General features: G+C 37.1%; 1 protein-coding gene across 1 annotated transcript in view; it reads right to left on the bottom strand.

The window, feature by feature from the left end:
- Window positions 1-21,092, bottom strand: part of FHL5 (four and a half LIM domains 5) — a 39,274-nt gene extending 18,182 nt beyond the window's left edge. The window contains exon 1 of the mRNA XM_081250853.1: window positions 20,894-21,092. The gene's annotated coding sequence lies outside the window, so the exon portion shown is untranslated. The remainder of the gene's footprint in view (window positions 1-20,893) is intronic.
- Window positions 21,093-21,330: the final 238 nt, after the last annotated feature.

The following is a 21,330-nucleotide window of genomic DNA, read 5'->3' as shown; positions in this document are numbered from 1 at the left end:
CCATCTGAGGGTTAATTTGGCAAAGGTATTGAAAACTGTTTGCTTTCAAAGATTTAAAATCCTTGAACAGAGCTGATTTATAATTATGAGTCATAAGAAATCTTAATAGTATCCCAATTGAATAGCATTTAACTTTTCCTGGCATGAACTTAGAAACGTTAGTATCAATATCAATTAGACATTCTTGTCAAACTTTTCAAAAGGATTAGATTATATTTTTGCCAAACTTCTATAAAATTGATTCTGCAATTATGCAACAGTTTAAGCACAAAATTTTTATCATTGCCTACTGGAGTTTTGGAAGACTGATTTAGAGGTACACCGATATATCAAAGAACCTATGAAGATAAGATAAATAGCTCAGAAGTCCAATGTCATGAATGCACTTGGCTTTCTTTTTCCAATTATCTCCCTTAGATTTTAGATTTCTACCTAAAAGCATGTGAGTTTATTGGTCCTAACTTCTATAGCTGAGAATGCTGTTTCTTACATGTTATTTTTAAAACCAGGAATAATTTTGTGTCAAGTTATGTTATATGGTGAGTTAATGATTAGAAGTTTAATGCTGTGACCAATATACTCACTTATATTTTTATTATGCTGAACAGATTCCCAAAAAGTATAGTTGAGAGAATATCAAGCAGGAGAGAGGCAAGGATTTGAGGCTATGCAGGGTATCTTTAATATGCTTTGGTTTGCAAGGCATCACACACCATTCATTCATTCTATAAACAGGTAAACATATATATATTTTTTGCACAGTAATCTGCTAGAAATTATGAAGGACATTAAAAATAGACGAGACTCAAATCCCATCCTCAGAGAGTTTATAATCTAGTAGGAAGAGTATGGACATTTTATAAATAACTAAACAAAGGTTTGGAAGTGATAAGGAGAAATGAAAGGTTATAATAATTTAGAGCAATAGTTCTAAACACAATGCATGTTAGAATTTTTTAAATTTCCAAAGTGCACTCCTATTCGAAACCAATTAAATTGGGATTGCTGGGGGTAGAGAATGAGAATAAGTATTTTTCAGCCCCCAGAAAGTTCTAATGTCCAGTGATAATTAAAAACCACCAGTTGGGCTTCCCTGGTGGCGCAGTGGTTGAGAGTCCTCCTGCCGATGCAGGGGACACGGGTTCGTGCCCTGGTCCGGGAAGATCCCACATGCCGCGGAGCGGCTGGGCCCGTGAGCCATGGCCGCTGAGCCTACGCGTCCGGAGCCTGTGCTCCGCAACGGGAGAGGCCACAACAGTGAGAGGCCCGTGTACTGCAAAAAAAAAAAACCACCAGTTAAGAGAAGGAGGGAGGAAATTACTTTTAGCTGGGAAAAATTCCGGAACAACTTAGAGAAAATGGCATTTGAATGGATCGTGTGGTAGCTATCATGGGTTGGTTCTCCCAACCCTGGCTCTATCCTCCTCCTAGTTGGAGAGGTGAGGCAGCTAAAGACATCTCCTGGACCCTCTTACAGCTAGTGTTGAGGATGCAAATTTGGCTCTGCTAACTCCGAACAGGTGTGTGTACATTGGAAGGTGGGAGTGATACGTTCCTGCTGCTGTTGCTGTTGGCAGGCTGGGTCGTAGAAATGTGAGTGGTTTCCTCTGTTCAGAATGCCTGGACTCAGGTTTTCCAGGGTCCAGGGACTTGTTTTCGGGTTGTGAGAGGTAGTCGTGGTAGTGGTATCAGCGGTGGTAGCAGGTTCCTGACCTCTGGATTACAGGGCAGAATGGGTGCTGTGGTGGGCAAAGAGCAGCCTCTACCATCCTTGAAGGAATTGTTAAAAATACTAACAGTGAGTTCTAATGCTCCCGTGTGTTTCCTGAGAGCCATGTATTGTGTTAACCACTTTGTGTAGATTCTCTCTCTTAATCCTCATAACAATCCTGTAGGATGGGTCTATTATTAATATCCCCATTTGACAGATGAAGAATTTTAGGGAGGCCAAGATAACTTGGCTGATAAAAATGCCAAATCCAGGATTTTATCCTACACCTGTCAGAAACTGAAGCCCAGGATCTGAGCCTGTGTAAACCTTTTCTTTCCTGAAGATGTTGAGGGAGGGCACTTGAGACTGACCAACAGCATTAGGAAAGATGTTTATACTTGAATACATGAGGCCTGCATGGAAAATAGCAAGTAATCTATTTGAAGTGGCTTGCAGGGCATGAGAAGGTACTAATTGGAGGACAAGTTTGGAAAAGTAGGCTGGGCAAGATCACCAATGGCCTAAGTTTCAAGCTAGAGATGAACATATGTTGTCTATAGAAGAGATACAACTACTGATGATTGAGAATAGAAGAGTGAAGTGTTTTGAGCTGAGATTTGTGAAAATTAATGGAAATAGTGAGAGAAGGGATTGGAAGGTAGATATACCACAGACAGGAAATCAATAAGGGGTCTATTTTTTAATATTCCATTTAATCAACAAATATTATTATCCCCATGTAAAAAGAGTTGTTTTATGTATTTTGGTGGGAATATGAAGAATTCTTATTGAGGAAATAATGTCCAGTCTATTAAAACTGACAAAATACATCATGTTACAAATTTAAAAAACAAAACAAAAACTATGACCCTCACCCAGACTAAAAACACACAACCTTAGGCACCTCTGGGTAAAATTACTAAAAGTCAAAGATAAATAACATCTTAAAAGTAGGTTAAAAATATTACTTCAGGAGTAACAACAAATTGAGAAGTTACCTACTTCTCAACAGAAAAAAATGGAAGGTAGACAATGGAAAGATAAAATGGCTGAAAGAAAATGGGAGCCAACCTAGAAGTCTATACTCAGGTAAAATATCTTTTGTTAAAAAAGGTGAAGAAAAGATATTTTCAGACAATCAGAAACTGAATATATTAATAGCACACCCATATTACAGTAAATAACAAATAGTGTTCTTCAAGGAAAAGCTCAGATTGAAGCTTAAAAATAAAGGGGTGAAAAACAACAAAAAATATAAATATGTAGGTGAATCTGAATAAATATTAACAGAACAACCTTAAAGAATTTGAACACTTAGGCAAAATGGGAAACTTCAAAGATAAATAAAACATTAAAACGGACACAAGAAATATAAAATTTTAGAGAAACTGAATTTGAAATTAAAAGCTTACCTATAAAGTAAAACACAAGGCCACATGGCTTCTCCAGTGGATTTTACCAAGATTTAGGAAGAAATAACACCAATATTAACAAACTATACCAAATAATTAAAAACAAGAAACATGATCCACTTAATTTTGAACCCATTAAAACTTTGATTACCAAAATCTAAAAACATTATAAGAAAAATTTATAGGCCAATCATACTCATAATAATAAATTTTGCAGTAAATACAAAAAATTTAGCACAGACAATAACTAATTGAATCCAGTGATATATGAAAAAGTTAATATCATGATAAGCTGAGTTTATCCCAGGAATGAAATTTTAGTTTAAAATTAAGAAGAGAATCACTGTATTTTACCGTATTTACCAAATAAAAGAGTAAGCCATATACTTAGCAGATGCAGAAGACTGATAATTTTAAAAATTGCTCATTGAAGGATACTATTAATAATGAAAAGCAAGCCACAAAATGACAGATTAATAGATGATATTTGCCACATATATAACTGACAAAGGATTAAAATGCAGAATATATAAAACATCAGTAAGAATTAAAAATAAACTAATGGAAAAATGGGCAAAAGATATAAGAAAAAAAATTTCCATTTTAAAATGACAGATATTTTAAAGGAAGCTCATTCAACTCAGTATGAAATAATTTGTACTCATGGTCAGAAAAAATTAACAAGTCTGACAATATGAAATGTTGGTGAGAATAAGGAGCAACTGGAATTCACACACTGAAATAAGAACGAAAGATGAATGGATAAACCACTCTGAGAAACAATTTTTCATTATATTGTAAAGTTGAATATGTATCCTTCATGACTCAGTAATTTCTCCCCTAAATGTGTGACTCATAAAATCTTGCAAAGGTCACCTGAAAGAATGATCATGGCAACATAGTTTATATAGCCCTAGTAGCAGGAGACTCTGAATGTCTATCAAAGGGAAAATGGATAAATAAGTAGATGTATGGTCATATAACATACTGCTATATGGCAATAAAACAGATGAATTATATAGGTGCCCTCCTTAATACAGATAAACCTCACTACTGAGTGAACTAAGTAAGTTATAAAATAGTAAATACACCATGATTGCATTTTTATAAAGTTAAAAAACAACCAAAATTGATTATTAGGAATTATGATAAATATATGGTAACATGTTAATAACCATAATAAATGTTATTAAAGCTAGTTAAAAAAGCATGATGATGATAAACACAAGAATTAGGATGCAGTTTAAGATTATCTAACTTCTGGAGTTAGTCGGGGATTAGGAAGTTGCAGAGGGTTTCAAATATGTGGAAAATATTTGATTTCTTAAGCCAAATTATTTTTATACTTTGCATATATTAGAAACATTATTTTCTATATATGTAATGTTTTGTTTTTTAATAGTTTAAAAAATGAGTGGGTGATAAATGAGTAGAAGTAGTATTGATATATATATTAAACTGTTCTTTCCTTATGTTTGTCAACAGAGAAGTAATCCAGATGGCTGTAGTAATATCCTGAGAATATTTTTGTGTGCTAATGGTGGTCATGGAATTTATTGTCCAAACAGGGAAGATATGGGGATAATTGTGGGCTGATTCAAAGGGTAAATTTCTCAGGGTGACCATTTTGGATACAAAAGAGAGAAGGAGACAAAGTTTTCTCTCTTTCTTTCAATACTCAGTTACCATGAAAGTGTGCAAAGCCAAAACATGGTTCCAATGTGTATGATCTTTGTCTTATTACTTTACAATAAGACACAAGCTGTGTCTTACTATCGTGTCAGAGATTACAAGTTTCAAAAGTAAGAGGGCTTTTACTTTTTATGGTGAAATTGAAACATACTAGGATATAATTTGGGCCTTCTGTTTTCCAATAATGTCTCTATGTTGGTGTGGTTTTGAGAAATTTTATTTACTTGAGGGAGTTGAATTACCATATATCTTATATTCTAAATATCAAATATAAGTTGTTACATTGATTTGATTATAGCTTTCTTTGTTCCATGTGGAGGCAAGGCAGTACTATATAAAATCATCAAATTGATTATGTGTCTTGATAAGAGGATATACAGTAAATGGTATTTAAGATTATTTCTATCTCTACTACATGATTTGTAAATTTTGCTAAATGGGTGAAAATAATGCCACAATCACTACTTTTGCACATATGTAAAAGTGCACTATTCTTCAATTCAAAGTTTGTTGGGTTTTCTGGCTTAATTTTCATCTGGTTACTCAAAGTAGCCTCATTCAGCCTGTATAAATACATTAGTGCTCATCTGAGAGTGCTACATGACTATTTCAATTGCCCATTCAGGTCTTTCATTGATTCTGTAAAGTAGATCTGCTTCTGCTTTTCTTTAGGAAAGAACTTGAAAGAATTAAAATCTAAAGGGCATCAGGAATATTAAAATGCTCTTGGGAAATGTTAGTTCAGAACGCTGATGTCTTTGAAACTTGTGTGATTGATGTACGGAACTTGGGTGAAGACGGAAAGTGGATGAAGAATCTTAATTGGAACTGTACCTAAATGAATTTACCTGTGCTAGTTTTCCCATTTAGGATTTTAATTTGAACTGTTGCTGTGAGGGCAGATAGGGGCTGATGGCCAGTCAAGGGCACTTTGGAAGTCTTACTGAGGAAAGTATATTGCTCTGTGCTCTATAAGGAGTTACAGAAACCATCCTCAGTATGTGGTTATGCAATCCACCTAGTCTGCCAAGGCAGTGGTTTCAATCATTCTCCCCTCTCTCCCTGCCTGTACCCCCTACATATATTTACTGGGTACCATATCCTATTGATTCCACTTCAGAAGCATTCCTTAAATCTTTGTTTAGGCCCTCCTTGTATCTCTGATGGACCATAGTGGCTTACATCGAACTGAAGATATTATTAAAAGCTTCTCCCTCTACTGAGTAGAACCAAGCACATTTCTACTCCATGAATTTTGCTCTCTAAATAAGCTCAATTTCCCTGGGAGTTCCAGAACATCTTCCACAATACTCAAAAAAAATCTTTCTCAGACTCATGATCATCTCCCTTCCTTGGAGAAAAACCTCCAACAACTCTTCTTTGACTATAAAATAAAGTCCATTACTTAGCATAGAGACCCTTTGGTACTTTGTCTACTTTTCTCACTGTCTCCATCCCTTTCCCAACCCTGTACCATCTGATACACACACACTGCACCTATGCTTTAGCCACTTCCCATGACTCCCTATTCTTCAAATATACTATGTCTTTTTACACCTTTGAGCCTTCACACATGACTTTTCTTCTATCTCTAATGACTTTCTTCTTGTCACCCCCCCCCCATTGACCACCTACTTCTCAGTCAAGGTCCAGCTAAAAATCGTTCTCTCTGCAGCTTTCTCAGATCTCTGGACACAAGTTGCTCCCATTAGTTCATACATATATCTCTTTTTCTTTTGCCACATTTGGTAACAGTTATTTTGTACTGTGTGTGTCTCTCTCACTTCTAAGCTCCTCAAGGGTAAGGATGTTGCTTAATTCTGTGTGTCTCAGGTCTGAGCATAGCAGGCCTTCAGAACATGCTTTATGGCTGAAGAAATGAATGAATGGAAAACTTCCTACTTCCCATAAGCTTGGAGTCCAAGACAAGAACTAATGAAAACACATAGGCAAAGAGGATTCTATCAACAGAATAAAAGATAAAGGCTCAAGTATAAAAAAGTTAAGAATTTGCATATGTTCACTTGAGTAGTGAATTAATTCATATCTATTATATCTATGGCAAATACATCCAAGGACTGAGATAGGATTAGGGAACAGAGGTGAAGATCTAAGGGACTGTCCATGACAAGGAGAGTCCTTTCACTTTCCCTGAAGAAGACAGCTAGAATGCCCTTTAAATACCAGCTGAGGATGGTATCAAAGAAACAGCAGAATGTGGTTAATCTGTTGACATTATTAAAGGGTTTCTTTCTAAACTGTGGGCACCAATAGGCTTCCATTAACAGTTTTTGAACTGTATGATCAGATACTTCAGTTCTCTTTTGGAAGATGCACCAGCCTTTCTGCATCCATGAATATGATTTTCGGAGACAGATCATGTCTTTACCAAGATTGCAAGGTCGTTGTCTTCAGAGATAGGTGATATTAGCTGAAGTATTATTTCACTGAAGTGTTATTTCTGAGTGACTGAAATTGACAATTTGGGTGGACAATTTGGGTGAGATATATGAAAAAATATATCCTCCAAAGTCCGTGTAAACCAGGCCAGACAAAATAAGTATATGTTGTACAGTGGGAAAATTTAGATTCACAGATTTAAAAATATCATGGAGTTGGAATAACTAGTAAAGTTCTACTCTTAGTTTTTTCCTTTGTTTTTTTTTCCTATTCTGAGGGTGGAGTTGAACAGAGCTATGTGTACTTCTGTATCTGTTTTCTGCTTATAACTCAAGACATAACATACTGAGAAAAATACTGGGTTGGAAAGCAGAGGCTATAGATCTTTGTACTAGTTGCTTAAGCACGAGCATGGAAACTACTGCTATGGAAACTGTTTAATCTTTCTGGCACTTACTTTCCTTAACTATGAAATGAGAACATTATTAGCTGCTTATGATCCCACCCACAGATCAAGTGAGATTAGAATGGAAAAGTCATGAGTGAGTTGGGTGTAGGTGTACTTGACTTGATGGAAAGTGTGATTATAAGTGTAGTTCCCATTTTGAAGAAGGAGGCTATTTTCTAGACCCCTCAAACACTACTTTTGAAAACTAAACAATTTTAAAAATAACTAAAGCCATAACTTCAGGCCATCAATCAAAAATAACCTAAAACAAGCATCATAGAATTGTGGTGGAATGCTTGATATTAGTCTCTAGGGACATATTCACAAGCCCAGTTTGTTGGAAGCTGAATGTCTTGTGTAGAGAGGTCAAATGAGAATTCTCCTGAGACCTGATGGCACTGCTCTCCCATGAAACAAAACAGCTGACGAGAGCTTTCCATCTGGTTAATTTGTTCTGTGGATACTAACAAAGGAAAAATGTGCTTTGTATGATTTTCTTGGAGGGATTATGTTCAGAATCATGTAATTATGGCAGTGATTACAGAAACAGGTACATTGTAGTTCATGGTAATACATAAGTATAACCACATTTTATCAAACATTATATTCTTTACAAAATAAAAAAGTAGGACTCTCAAAAATATATAGGTTTATATTGATTTTTGATTTTTTTCCTCACTGAGATATAAGAAAAAATTTAAGACATAAAGAATACCACCTTTTAAGGTTCAACTGGATTATCTAGATCTCTGTCTATCCAGATACCAACTTCCTGCTTTTAAACCCATCGTTAGGCTTGCCTCAACTTTTAACCCAAAGGAACCACTATCATTTCAATAGGTATAAGCTGTCAGTCCTTCTACTCCCTGTAGCCTTGCTATTATTTCTGTAAAAGGTGTTCTGGAAGAGCAAATACAGTTCCTAGGTTGCCTCAGGATCTCCTCAAAGTCTTGAGTTCTCATGTACTGCTGGGGTTTGGTATATACAAGGACTGAACTAAAAGAGGTGATTTATCTAAATGTATTTAGCACAGAGTCAGCACATGGTAGGGACAGGATGTTTCCTGCATGTGAATCCCCCAAATCACCCTCATTTTCTGGAGATGGATTCTAATCTAAATATCACTGAGATCTATTATAAGTATCAGAGAGTATTTCCTCCACCCATCTCTAAGCTTTTTGAAAAATTCAACAAGTACTCTTTGGAAAACTAAATGTAGTAGTTATGTCAGTTTTTTTTGTTCTGTTTTGTTTTGCTTTGTTTCCTTGGTTTTCCTTTCTATTTGAAGATCACCTTCATCATGCTCATTAACTACTATCAGTATCTGAGCCCTAGTAGCTGTTTTATCAGCAGTGGGGAGGGAGCTCATTGATTCATCTATTTAACACTGTTTCTACCTGCTTCCTCTTGCATCTATTGACAAATGCAAGCATATTTAGCAAGAAGTGTGATCTGCCATTGTAGAAACTAAGTCTCCTGTAGAAGGACTGAATCTCTAACACATGCTAGTCATATGAATCACCCCCACAGGGCCAGGTATTTGAGTTCACAAGATCACATGAAAACTTCGCTATGGTCTAGTGGAATGTACTTCATCAGACAGGAAATGCAATAGCTTTTGTACCGTTTTTTCCTTCAGTTTTTGAGTTCAGTGTCATGTGTTATAAAGACATTGTGACTGGATCACTGTAAAACCAAGACAGCTATTTTATTTTCCTGGGTGGTTTTTTTGTTTGTTTGCTTTTTTGGCCGCATTGGGTCTTCATTGCTGCACACAGGCTTTCTCTAGTTGTGGCAAGCAGGGGCTACTCTTGCTTGTGGTGCACAGGCTTCTCATTGTGGTGGCTTCTCTTGAGGAACGTGGGCTCTAGGTGCGTGGGCTTCAGTAGTTGTGGCACGTGGGCTCAGTAGTTGTGGCTTGCAGGCTCTAGAGCACAGGCTCAGTAGTTGTGGCGCACGGGTTAGTTGCTCCACGGCATGTGGGATCCTCCCAGACCAGGGATTGAACCCGTGTCCCCTGCATTGGCAGGTGGACTCCCAACCACTGCGCCACCAGGGAAGTCCCTTCCTAGGTGTTTTAAAATAAACTCTAATTTCCTTCCAAAATTAATGATGAGAAAACTCTCACCTTAATTAATTAACCTTAAGAAGATGGCAAACATATTCAATTTACACAGTGCCTGAGAGCAGATTAGGGTAATAACCATGGACCCAGGAATTTAGAGGAGCTGAGCCAAGTGCTCCAATCCCCACAGGTGTCGATGCATCTTGACCCCATGTCATCTTGAAAACCTAAAAGTACCCCTTAGAACACAGAAGAACCAAGCAAAACATACTTTCCATGATTTTCTTTCCAATAAATCTTTTTATTATTTATTTATTTATTTATTTATTTATTTATTTTGCGGTACGCAGGCCTCTCACTGTTGTGGCCTCTCCCACTGCGGAGCACAGGCTCCGGACGCCCAGGCTCAGTGGCCATGGCTCACGGGCCCAGCCGCTATGTGGCACGTGGGATCCTCCCGGACCGGGGCAGGAACCCGTGTCCCCTGCATTGGCAGGTGGACTCCCAACCACTGTGCCAGCAGGGAAGCCCATCCAATAAATCTTTTTAAATATGAGAAATAAACCATTTCTATTCTGATGAAAGATAGTATTAGAAACTGTACAATGAAATGAAGAGTGTGCTTTATTTGGAAGGTGGCCAATATAAAATGATAGATGTATTCTTTATCTAATAGAGCCTATAAAGTAGTTTTCTAAATCAAAAAATGGCTTAAAAATGACAACTCCAGTTAAACGAATTGGGAAGAATATTCAGTCGTTTAACTAAGAGCACGAAATAAGATTTCATAATCAATCACTTAATTCTCTCCTGAGAATAAGGCAAGTCTGGCCATATAATATATTGGCTTTCATGTATCCTGGCATTAATGCGTATTATAGATTCTGTTGGTTTATGAACTTCTTCAACTTCATAAAACACAATGATGAAAGAAGAGCTCATTTCTGGGCCTTCCGAAACAGAGTCTGTCAAAAAGTTCTAAAGCTGCAGACATTTTTGAATTTTAGGGTATATGAGTTTGTATTATAAGGTATATATAAAGTATATGAGTTACATTTATGAGTTGTATTATGGTATGTTTAATGAAGGCCCTTTGTGTTTCTCTTAGATAATTCTTATATTCTAACTTGTATTATAAATTTTGGAAGGGGGGTTGTTGTATTCCTTATGACCATAATATAAGCTCACTGAGAGCACCGTATCTTACTCATTTCTATACTCCATGGGGGCCTGGAAGTGCCCCCACACTTACTGAGTGATCTTTTAAAATATTGCGGATAAAACTTATGGTAATTTTTAAAGGATTTCTACTTTATTGAAAGTGGTGATGGCTAAAGACCAAGAAAATAAGCTGAAGCACCTCCAGTTTTGAATTTTCTGTTGGGAGGCATCATTATGATTCCCCAGTGACTAAGCATGCTAGGTAAACATTCTTCTCTTGATTTATTGGGACAAGGCACCAGATACTCTCTCTTTTCCTTTGAAGTTGTAAGGCAAGTCAGAGGATAACAAATGTCTTATGTCTTTCAAGTCAACCAGCAGTTTAATAAGTGGATACAGGTGTGGTGTAGGTGTCTCTTTGGAACTTTTTATTCTGTTTTCAACAATAGTAGTCACTGCAGCCTTTAGACTCCTATGAGCCTGTAGCAGGAACTCTTCCTCGCCCTTCACTGCCCAGGGATGGGGGTGGCAATCCCAGCAGCCTGCCTCTGAGGACTGGCCATAAGGCATAACTGCCCCTTGTCATATGAATACAATTTCCAATCAGTCTCAAAATTCTTAACTCTCAGTTGATCATTTTCATGATTTTTGTGGGGACAGGTCATAGTAACAGTTTATAAAACTACTCCATTATCAGCATCCCATTTGGCATTTTGACAGCATCTAAGTACGTATATGACAGAAATCATGACATTTATATTCTGCCTTATAAGGTAGAATATTGTAAATCATACCCATAGATGGCGCTTTAGAGCAAATCAGATAATACATATCAAAATACCTTAAAAACAATTATGAGTTATGCAAAAATAAACCTTGCTGAGAATATAGAGGAATTAAAGTAATGGTAGACAGAAAATTTTAAGACTATATATAATTTGTTACCCTAATAGTGGTGTAACATTTGGTACTGATCAAAACCAAACTTACCTTCTCATTAACCGACATTTAACTTAAAAATACTTAGTCACTCTTGAAGAAACCACAAAAACAGTGATGAAGAGACAGGGAAGGTAGTGAGATTTACTTTCCACTTGTATATAGCCTTTTGTACTCTTTGAATTTTGTACCAAATGGCCTATTTTAAAAATTAAATGAAATCTTAACACAAATCAAAAGGCTAAACTTATTTCCCTTTGAATCACTTGTTCTTGACTATAGAACATAAGAACTAAAAAAGATAGATCAGTTTTAGCTCCTCATTTTACAGGGATAGAAACTAAATTCCAAAGAGGATATTTGTAGAGCTAGTATTTCTTTCTAGAAAAATTAGGAAAAATGGAATATACCTACCAAATTAATTTTTGTAAATACTTAAAAGGAAATACCCACAGTGCTAATCAAAGTGAATTTTAACAAGCTTCTTTTTTTTAGCTTCTTTTTTGGCTGTTTAGAGCCAAACAGCCACTCCCCTCCCATTTTATAAATAGATGCTGACCCAGAGTCTTTAAATGGCTGTCTTTAGATCACACTACTTTCAGTGACCTATTCCTGGTCCAAGCTCTTTAGCATTTCAGACCTTTCAAAATCTGGCATCTGTCTTGGCCTGGTTCTATCAGTTTTAAACCCAACAATATCAAACAGCTCTCTGAACACAGTGAACGGTACTTCTGTAGGTTTCACAAAGAGCTCCTGAGTGCCAAACAGTGCTTGGCAGTGAAGGTAAGACCAGGTCTCTCCCTGTGAAAAGCCTCCACTCTGGCATGGGAGACAGGCTCATAAATAATTACTCTACTCCATCAGTCTTACCAGATCAGGGCCCTGGCTCTCCATACTTCAGCACACACTGTGCACTGTAGCCCTAGTTAATCGTCTTTCCCACTCAACAGTAAGCTTCAGGCGGAACAAATGCTGTTACCACCAAACTAACTGGTGTCTAGCATATTATCAGCATGTGCTGGGCACTCACTAAATATTGTGGATGAGAGGGAGGTGGGGGGAGAAAGAAGAGAGGGCAGCTGGAAATGCTTGGACATAGGCACAGGGGGCCCTGGAAATTTCAGGAAATTTCTAGAAAATGTCAGGTAACACTTCTAGAGCTGTAGCTTGAAGATGGAATAAAAGCTACTCTCTAAGAAAAGGTGGGGAAGAGCAGTGGGGAATCCACACAGTTGTGGATGTGGGGAAGCAGCACACTGGGAGTGTGGACCAGGCAGAGAGCATTGCTAGACCTGCTTGAGGGGACCACACCTGGAGGGTGGCATTTCATCCATACCTGGAAAGGCAAAATGTCACTTACAAAATGAGATACTTTTACATGTCAGAGCTTTAAAAACTCAACTACACATTGCTATGAATATATATTTGCCCACTCTTCTCTTCTTGGCCACCTGAAGACCATACCCTTAAACACAGGTCTGGGATGTATGCTGTCAACTAGAAATCTCTCTTACTTGGCAGTTTAACAGTTTACATTGATGACTTAAATTTATACTAAACTAAAATTATACTTACATATATACAAAAAACAGGAATAGTTTTTTGAATTAAAAATCATATAAGAGAACCTCTCATTTCCCTCAGGTTTCTATACTGGTCATTTAAAGGAATTTCTCTCTTTTGAAAGTGTTGGGGGTAAAATGTTGGTCCCTTAGCTCACTGATTCTGTTCTACCTGGGGAGCGACTTAATTGAGAAGCAACTGGGCACAGGGGTCTGCTCAAGTGCCACTCACTTCCCTTCCCCTCCTTCCGGTGGGATTTGCCAGTGCACAGGCCTAAACTCTGCCCTCCTTCCTGGAGGGAGCCCACTATAGCTGCCCAGGCCCATGAGGGGGCACTGGGTTAGAGTTCTCTACCCCACTGCAAATAAGTTCAATTCAGGATGGGAGGGGCAGTCTCAGGGAAAAGCTTTGTTTTCCAATCCAGCCTTAACAATAATAACATTGATAATAAATGGATTCGTGTATAACACTTCTATTTCACAATTGTCTTAGAACTCTGAAAGAAGAGGCTCATGATTAAGTGGGACTTTCAAATCCACACATATATTACAATAAAGGTGGCTTTATTCCTAAGTCCTTTTGCTGTACTGCATGCGTATATGTATGTGGCAGGAGGGAAGAAAAGAGAGAATAATATATATACCAGTTTTTATTAACCAGGATGGTAAATTAGTATTCTCTAATTATGCTAGGTTTGTAGTTTAAAACTTAACAGAAACAAAATGAAGAAATGAATAGCATTATTTCGAAGTTCTTGGCTCAGTCAAAAACCAAACAAAATAATAAATATTCTAATTACCTTCATCAGAATAACGATTAATTCTGTTTTAAATGTGTTTGGTAATTTAACTTGTTATCTAGTTCCTCTTTAGGTTACAGTTTATAAGATTTTTGGATTTTGAGTATCAGTTTTTCAGGTGGAATTCTGACAATGGCATATATTTATTTTTATTAATCAATTTTTTCAGATCATTTGGTGCCTAAGTGAAAAATATCATAAGTGAAGTACCAATAGGTATTCTAATAATGATTTATGGTTTACAAAGTGCTTTCATGTATATTACTTAGAACAGTCATTCTTAAACATTTTTAGGTTAAGAATTTTTTAGCACCTAATGAAAGCTATTTACCTCTTCTTAAAAATATATTCATATTCCTGCATTCACAGAACTTTCTCAGACCTGATGAAGCCAGGGTTCTTGGAACCAGGCTGTAGAGTGGAGGTTGCCAACTACATCCCAAGAACCAAAATCTAGCCACAACCTGTGTTTGCATGGCTTGAGACCTAAACATAGCTTTTACATTTTAAAATGATCAAAAAAAAATCAAAAGAAGGATAAAATTTTTTTGACATCTGAAATTATATGACATTCAAGTTTCAGTATCTATAAAGTTTTACTGGAACGCATCCTCAGTCCATGGCTACTTTTGAACTGTTATGGCAGAGTTGCTTAATTTTGAAACCTAAAATATTTCCTGTCTGACTCTACAGAAAGCATAAAATATATTTTGTGTTTTTAGTCATATTTTGTTGCATGTTTGTTAAATTACACTTAACTAGGGTTTGAAAAGGACTTCTGCACACTGCTTAAAAGCATATAAAATTATTTACTAAATGACTTTAAAAATAATACTAGAAATCATTAACATGGTGTTTGGAAAAGTACTTAATGACATGGCAAAATGCTCCTGATATTGCTTTAAGTGAAAAAAAAAGTAGGAATTAAATAATCAGTGTGATCTCAACCACATAAATACGTTTGAAGAGTAGGAAACAAGTTTAGAAGAAAATATGCTTGATTAAAGTTATAGATTTTTAAAAAAGATATTTTACTGTTCATTACTTTCTAAATTGTACAATGCATAATGTATCACTTTGAAAATAAGGAAAAGTATTGAACAAAATTCGAGTGCAGTCATTCAGTTTAAAAAAAAAACTCAAAGATTAGAATCTTCTGTAATAGTGTAACTGCAGAAATTTTCTAGGGAACAAATTAATAGAATGAATGTAATTACAAGACCAGAAATCATTTTTAAATCTTACTTCCTTTAGGTGGCATGACAGCTTGGTGTCAGATGCTTTTTTTTTTTTTTTCCTGCATGCAAATTATACCCATGAATCTGTTAAAGTGCTGAATTTTACGGGAAGAAAAACTTTTACGTAACATCAAAGCATTTTTAGTTCTATACTGAGAAGCCTTTGGTCAAACTTTATGATAGGCCTCTCCTTGTTCACCCATGAAATGGTCATCAGCACAGCGCAAGGATTCATGATATAAGCAAAATTGAACAGCTTGACCAATGTTTCTGTAGGTACTATACTGACTTGATCTACTTGGTGAATGAATGAGTGAATATGTGAATGAATGAATTACCTGTATGTATGACTTTTTGGCCCTGTCAAAAAAATGATAAATAGTTTGATACCTTGACCAGGACAACTATTAATAGTCTTTTTAAAAGTATTAGGAATTACATGATTATGATATTTTACTTAAATTGTCTTATGAACAGTAAGGATCATTAAATATAAAGGATAATTAAAAAGGACAGAGTCAAGCTAGAAGACAAGAAGCCCATTTCCCCACCATCTTCAGCGTGTACTCTCATTAAAATGAAATTGAAAATAAAACCCAAAGCATATTCTTAAATAATAAGAGGGGAGAATCTGATAAATCAAAATGATCTACTGAAAAATAAAACTCAGGGTCCATTGATGATACTGCTCTGGCAAAATGAATAAGCAAAGGAAAATCTCAAAGCTTTGCCAACAATCAAGTAAGATGGGTTTAAGGTCCAGTAGCAATCTGAAGACTGCAACAGTGTGTGGGATGCTAGAAATTCAGTGGTAATTGCCACAGTCCCTTCTCTAAAAGAGCATACAGTCTTGTTAGGAGATACAGATAAATAAATGAGTTTATAATGTGAGCCCAAGAGGGCACATTGGTAGTATGAGGATATGCAGAAGTGGCACCAAACAGATTTGGGTGGAGGGTGGTCTGTAAGTTCTTTCCAGAGAAGGGAGCACTTGAGGGTGACTAGGGTGAGTTAGGTCTGTATGCAGAGAGCTCTTCTTTGGGTATATAAATTGAGGGAGAGGTGAAGTTAGTTCACCTCTAGTTTCTGGCTTGAGCAACTAGTTGTTGCCCATGGAAGCCTGGCAGGAAAGAGGCATTTGCTCAGTTCTTAATCTGCTGAAGTTCATTTGGTATGACTGAGCAGCAGAGTGTGTGTGTGTGTGTGTGTGTGTGTGTGTGTGTACGCACGTGTGAGCCTGTGTGTGCACATCAGTGCCATAGTAAAAACTGTTTGGGAGAAGAATGTAGAGGCTAAATTATTCAGGGTCTTAACTAGTAATAATAACAACTTGCACTTAACACTTTTTCTATGCCAGACACTGTTGTAATTTTAATATAACACATTGATTCCTCATTTCAAACCTAAGAAACCTAAGAAAAAGTTATACCATCATGATCTCCATTTCATATACAAGGAAAATGACAGACACAGAGGCTGACTCCTCTAAGTTCCCAGATCTAGTGAGTAATACAGCTGAGACTTGAGCTCCAGCCAATCTAGCATGAAAAGTGTGGTCCATGAACCAGTATTATCAGCATCACCTGGGCGCTTGTTAGAAATGCAAAAACTCAGGCACCAACCCAGACCTACAGAACCAGAATCTACATTTTAACAAAGACCCAGAGGTGGTTCCTGAGCACTTTAAAGTTTGGGGACATCCGCTATAACCCACTCAATGCTACTGTTTCTCTTTACTTTGGGAAGGAATCTGGACATTATCCTAAGGCCAGTGGAAAGTCAGGAAAAGGTTTGAAGTAAGAGATGGACAAAATCAAATCTGGTTTTAGACCAGTAGTTTCAGTGGCTTCAGTGTGGAGAATGCAGCAGAAGAGGGCAATTCTGGAGGCATGGAGACCCATGAAAGGGCCACTGTTCACCAAGTAAAAGAAGATGGCAGCCTGAAATAGGGTGATGGCAGTGACAAAGGAGAGAAGCTGGTGAATGTATGAGGTAGCATGGACAGAATTTGGAGACTCTTCGGGTATACAAGTTGAGGGAGAGGTGGAGTTCGTTCACCTCCAGTTTCTGGCTTGTATCATGATGTCATTTTCTGTATGAGAATACTTGGGGGAAGTAGGGTGGAAAGTAGGAGAGGGGAATGATGAATTTACTTTTGGATTAAAATGAGATTTGAGAGGACTGTGGGAAAGCCCAGTAGAGCTGTTCAGCCAGGTCCAAAGAGAGAGGGCAGGGAAACCACATACATTACTTGAACATTTTGAAATTCTATGTCAAAAATTTTACCTGGCTTGCCCTTCAGGCCCCTTCCCTTCCCGCATTGTATTCACTGGGGTCCAAGCTTGCTCTGGGCAGTCCTGTATTCAGCAGATAATTGGACATATAGGTTTGTAGGTAAGAAAAGATACCTTAGCTGGACATAAAGATTTTGGACTCAGTCATGTAGAATAGATTGTAATTGAAGCAATGACATTTAGCTCAGGAAGAGAAAGGGAATCTAGGATGTAGGGAAGAGGAAGGGGAATCTGTGAAACAGATTGAGAATAGTGGTCATAGAGGTGGGAGGAAAACCAGCAGTTGGATACCATGGAATCCCTGTGTAAAGAGTGTTTCCAGATGGGGAAGGTGGAGAATAAGGTAAAACGCTTCTGAGATACTAAGACGATAATGAGAAATGTCTGCTGGATTTAGCAATACACTAGTGATCAGTCACCTCAGTGAGAGGCAGGGGAAACTGATAAGGACCAAAGCCAGACTGCAGTTGATTGAGAAGTGGGAGCTAAGAAAGTGGAGATTCTTTACAAGGTGTAGACAATACTTTCACGAGATTGAGCTATGAAGCCGAAGAGTGAGGTAAGTGGAGGAGCTCAGTAATGAAGGAAAGCTTTTCAAGATGGAGAATTTGAACATGTTTAAATGTTGATAGGAGGAGCCAATAAAGAAGGAAAGAATAAAGATTGTGATCCCTGAAGCAGAGGGTATGAGATAACAGGCACTAGTTTAGATCTTCCCTTTCATGTTCCAATCTACCAATAGGCTGGTATGGGGATTGGGGAGAATGGCCAGAGAAATAGGAAGGTCCCACTGCAGTCACCTGTTCCACATTCTGGGGTCTCTAGAGGCTTAATCCTATCACCCTTCCATTCTAAGCCTTACTCTCCATGAAAGGAACTGTTCTGATACTTGAACCTTCTACTTTTTTTTTTTTTTTTTTTGCAATACGCTGGCATCTCACCGTTGTGGCCTCTCCCGTTGTGGAGCACAGGCTCAGCGGCCATGGCTCACGGGCCCAGCCGCTCCACGGCATGTGGGCTTTTCCCGGACCGGGGCACGAACCCGTCTCCCCTGCATCGGCAGGCGGACTCTCAACCACTGCGCCACCAGGGAAGCCCAGAACCTTCTACTTTTATTTCAGTGGACACATTGCCCAGAACAAGTATGGCTACGAATTAACTATGTATCTGCTTTGAAAATTAACCTTTAAATGTCATCTTCAGCTAAAATCCTTACCTTAACCTTACCTGTCCTCAGGTGAGGATAGTTGAGAGAGACAGTTTAGACATACTTCCACCGTAAGCCTTTTAAAGATTTGGTAAACCCTCCAACCCCAGGGTTTGTCTGAAGTTGAAGTCTGTGGTTTCATGGAGAATAGTGGTTCATAATCAGGACCCCTCAAGAATACTCAAGGACAGGTTTCAAGAGTCTATCAACCCCAGAAATGTCAAGGAAAAATCTATTCACAATGGGTTTTTTTTTTTTTTTAATGAGAAGAGGGTCCATTGATTCTATCAGATTCTTAAGGGAATCTGTGATCCCAAAGTGGTCTAATGTGGAGATAGATAATGCTCAAGCTGATCATTTTGGAGGGACTCAAGGTGTTATGGCAGGAAGGAGTCTTCTACCTCCTCCTTCCCCTCCTTCTTTTCACAGCTCCTTCCAGGGTACCATAAGGTAACCAAGAAAAATGACAATCAGAGAGGAAAAATATAATTACAAGAACATGGAAATGTATGGTTGTTTAGCTGACATCTGACTCAGAACTTTCCATGTGAACCCAAGTATTTGGTTTTCAATTCTAAAGAGATCATGTTTCCTAGATTGAAAATGTGAAAAAACAAATCAAAGCTTCTCCAACATGTCCTAGATAAAATTTTATTTTCAATATTATAGTAGAAAGTTACTGGGCTTGCTTAAGGAACCCAAGTTAATCCAGCTTTACTCAGAATGTTGTTGGCAAGTATAATAAAAATAAGAGGTAGACTTGTCCCTGAGGTAATGTTACATTAAAGCACAAATCTGCTGCTCTTGTTTAGGTAGAACAGTCCCAGAATTGGCAACTAATGATAACACATGGGAATAAATAGAACAAGTATAGAAAACAGACATCAGAGTTTACCTTGCCCACCAAGCAATTTGGATTATGGCTTTAGGCACATATCATAAATATGTTAAGAAATATCTTATGTGATACATATATTTGCAATATTTGTGTTAAATTTTAATCCATATACGTTACTAATAAACATTCTGGAATTTATACATGATAGTATTGTGAATGTGAAATGAGGGCTAAAATGGCTTGAGGAATTTCTTACATTTTATTTATAAGAATTACACATTTTATTAATGATTGTTTTTAGTTCCTACATTTCCAAAATGAAAATTGACAAGCTGAGGAGTTACATTTGGTTTTCGAATGCATGACAGACACCGAAAAGGGTCTAATTAAAATAGGGAAAAAGCATAAACACATATGGGAAGCATACTTTTGCTTATGTAACGCTATCCCAGTTTCAAGAAGCAATGCTTTAGATTCATTCAGTGTATTACATATCTGTGTGGGTCAGAAACACAGACATTTTAATTCAATCTTAGAAAGCCTAAGATTAGGAATTGTCTTTATGCCTGCTTGTGAAAAATAGGCAGATTTGTTTTTTTTGTTTTTGTTTTTTTAAATAGGAATCTCACTAACTCACTTAAAATCTGTAAATAACTTTAAATTGTACTCTGGATATGTAAATCCAGCCATAAAATATCCTTAGTGATAAAGTCAGTCATCCAAATAAATTAAGCCAAATAAAACTCCAGTATGGAGTCATTCCTTTTTTATGAATACAATGAAGTTATATCTCCAATTATAAAGACAATTTTCAGAACTCAGGAGGCAACTCGAAAGTTATCTGGCTACAATGTTGCCTTAATACACATGGCACGGAAATGAGAAATCTGAAAAGCTCAGCATATAAAATTTGATAACTGTTGGCTCAAATGTTTAAAAAGTTTCTAAGAAACTTCTAGATATATACTTACTTGCTAAGTAAAAACAAATCACTACAAAGTTTCTTTTAAGCAGTCACTAGAAAGTTTATAAGACTCTCTTGTACTTAAAAAAAAAATTAAAGAAGCCAATAAAAACCACATTAAAAACACAAAGAAAACATTAAGGAAAAGAAAACAAAACTTACTTTTTCTTAAAGCTGCTTCTTCCAGGGATTTAAACAATATGAAAGGAGAATATATGATGATTTACTTTCCCCTCCAACACATTCATATGTCAACTCCAAGAGGAACAGAATGGGCCACCAAAACTATCTGAGGGTCCCTCCCAGTTGCAGCTTTTTAAACTTTGTGGAAGACAATAGGAGGGTGTGTGAGTTTCCTCCAAGTCTTGTGACATGTACATAGCTGACTCCTACTGGGCTGAAAAAGCACTCCTTGTCAATTTTTACTTAAAATTATGAGTAACAGATTCTCTGCAGGACATCTTTAAAGGGAAATCCTGCCAGAATTAGTATCTGAAACGTCTGGATAATCTCCAGAAAGTTTAAAATATAAAGTGCACATACAGACACTCACATACACTCAAGAAATTCCCACTGCCTAGGCTAAATTGAGGGCATAT

This window comes from Mesoplodon bidens (assembly GCF_964165515.1).
Source record: "Mesoplodon bidens genome assembly, chromosome: 12".
In the NCBI taxonomy this organism is placed as follows: domain Eukaryota; kingdom Metazoa; phylum Chordata; class Mammalia; order Artiodactyla; family Ziphiidae; genus Mesoplodon; species Mesoplodon bidens.
Note: the sequence above shows the minus strand (reverse complement) of the source record. Positions and strands in the feature narration are given on the sequence as shown.